General features: G+C 42.6%; 1 pseudogene; it reads left to right on the forward strand.

Annotated features, from left to right (window-relative positions):
- Positions 1 to 1,303: 1,303 nt before the first annotated feature.
- LOC147444011 (elongation factor 2 pseudogene) lies at positions 1,304 to 2,125 on the forward strand (annotated as a pseudogene).
- The last annotated feature ends 682 nt before the right edge of the window (positions 2,126 to 2,807 follow it).

Genomic DNA, 2,807 nt, shown 5'->3' on the forward strand with positions numbered 1-2,807 from the left:
TTGACAAAAGAGTTCGTGATGATATTGTCAGGGGTGGTTGAAAGAAAACGCCCTACTTGGAACTACTTTGGTCAACATGTTTGCCAAATGTGGTGCACTTCATAAAGCACGTTACTCAATATGTACGTCAAGTTCGGTGCAGTTCTTGACGAGCTTCCTATCTGCAACGTTGGCTCATGGAGTGCATTGATTGCATGATATGTTCAGTAGGGTTAGGGTCATGAAGCTCTAGGCTGTTTTCGGCGGATGCACAAAGAGGGCAACTCTCCAAATGCAATCATGTACACTTGCACCTTGAAGGCATGTGGCATCACACAAGATGTTGATATGGGCAAAAGAATTCCTAATAATATTTTTAGTGAGGGGTTGTTAAAAGAGAACATCATTCTTCGCACTGCCTTGGTCGACATGTATGCCAAATGTGGTGCACTTAAAAAAGCATGTTAGTCAATATGTATTTCAAGTTCCGTGTAGTCCTTGACAAGCTTCATGCCCACAATGTTGCCTTATGGAGTGCATTGATTGCAGGATATGTCCAACGCTATGAGGGTTAAAAAGCTTTGGGTTGTTTTGAGCAGATCCAAAGAGAGGGCATCTCTCCAAATGCAATCACGTACATTTGCACATTGACAACATGTGGAATTACACAAGATGTTGATATGGGCAAAATAATTCACGATGTTAATTTTATTTAGGGGTTATTGAAGGAAAACGTCATGCTTGGTGCTTCCTTGGTCAAGATATACACTAGATGTGGCAATAATTATATAAGACTTGTGTTCACATGGGCTATGTTGGCATAGATAAATAGATTCATGACGAGACCATTATGGGGGTTCTCGGGGTTCTATGTGTGCGCATGAGTGAGCTTGAGAAAAAGTATAGGATTGGTGATTCAAAACCATTGGTAAGAGCAAGCAAGACCCGTTGTAGGCGGGTCGCGTGGGCTCATGCAAATAAAGTCTGCAAAAAAAGGGGGGGCAGGAGCCCTCCCATCATCCGTGCACGCGGATGATAGGGGGGCTCCAGCCCCCCCCCCCCCCCCCCCCCCCCCCTTTTTTTAGAGTTTATCAAACTCAATCTGCACTGAAGTTCGGCTGAATGAGAAGAGAGAGAGAGAGGGAGAGAGAGAGAGAGGGGTGTGGGGAGAAGGGGGATTGAGGACATCGCCATCACTAAGTTATATGTTGCCAAGTAAAAACAAAGGGAGAAATACAAGGGTTGATTCTAGCTTTTGACAAGGGTTGATTCTTTGCCACTCTCACAAATGAGAAAGAAGTTGATACCTATCCCATTAGGGGCCATGAAGTTCTATGTCTCGCCTGTCATGCATGTTGCCGTCCAATGTAAATTTGCCTCTGACCTTCCAAATCCTGTTGAAGGTTTCAAACACCTTGCGAAGTTTGATTGTATGGTGGTTTTCACGATTTAAGAGTCATGCAAACACATCATCACTCGAGTTGCAAGAGAGCTTCATCTTGAGATTTGTTTTGAAGGACTTCCAGGAATACTTTATGGGGGGTGCTAAAATTGTGGTTTTAGATCCTGTCGTGTCATTCAAGGAGACTGTACTTGAAAAATCCAATCATACAATTATGAGTAAGTCTCCTAACAAGAACAATCGATTGTACTATGAGTCAAGACATATAGGAGAGGGACTTGCAGAGGCAATAGATGAAGGGCGCATTGATCCTAGACTAGATGACCCAAAGGCTCGCAGTAAGATTCTCTCAGGGGAGTTTCGGTGGGATAAGGACTTGGGTAAGAAAATTTGGTGCTTTGGTCCAAATTTGGTTGTGGACATGTGTAAAGGAGTGTAGTACTTGAATGGAATCAAGGATTTTGTGTTGTTGTTGCCTTCCAGTGGGACACGTAGGAGGGTGCCCTTGTTGAGGACAACATGAGGGGTATACCTTTTGAGTTATGTGATGTCGTCCTTGCTAATGCCATCCATAGAGGAGGTGGTTAGGTTATCCCTATAGTGTGACGTGTTATGTAGGCATCTCAACTCACAACAAAACCAACGCTTTTGGAACCTGTGTATCTTGTGGAATTCAAGCTTGTGGATTTGGGTTGTGTTGATTTGCTGGCTCTAGATCAACATGCAATGTTGCAACTTAAATGATGCATGATTCCCTTGCAATTCTGGCTCTAGATCGACAAGCAGTGTTGCGGCTGAAATGATGCATGCTTCCCTTGCAATTCGGGGATGGTCATTTCTGATCCTTCTTGACTCAAGTAATAGCTTGGATCACCCAAGGCTTCAAATTCCACTTCAGGGCTGTATAAATGTGCCTCAGAGAAGCACATCAAACGCACTTTAGAAATTTATATTGCACAATGATCTGGTAACAAATATTACATTGGCATTTCCTTCATTTGTATGAATGCGTCCTTTGGGAATCTTGCCCAAGCTAATCAATTTTAAAGAATTTTAGGAAAACCTATTGCTTCTACCTAGGGTGCCATTAGTTTGGCCCATACCAGGCTCGGTGAAAAGGAGCAACTTGTTGCTCTTTACCATGAGATTTTGAGCTCATAAATATTGGTGAATGATTTATCTCTAATAGTATTTAAATCATTGTACTTTGCAGCTGGAATCCCTTAGATGCAGGTGCTTGCTCATACTATCATGAATGGTTTCGAGTCAGATAGTTTTGTTGGCAATCCCTTTTGAGCATGGCATGTGCCTACTCATACTGCCATGAATGGTTTCAAGTCAAATAGTTTTGTTGGCAATATGTTGGTTGATATGTATCTGAAGGCTTGAATGCTTGATGATGTCCAAGTGCTCTTTAGTAGATTTC

This window comes from Adiantum capillus-veneris, chromosome 13 (assembly GCF_014529385.1).
Source record: "Adiantum capillus-veneris isolate H3 chromosome 13, ASM1452938v2, whole genome shotgun sequence".
NCBI classification, from domain to species: domain Eukaryota; kingdom Viridiplantae; phylum Streptophyta; class Polypodiopsida; order Polypodiales; family Pteridaceae; genus Adiantum; species Adiantum capillus-veneris.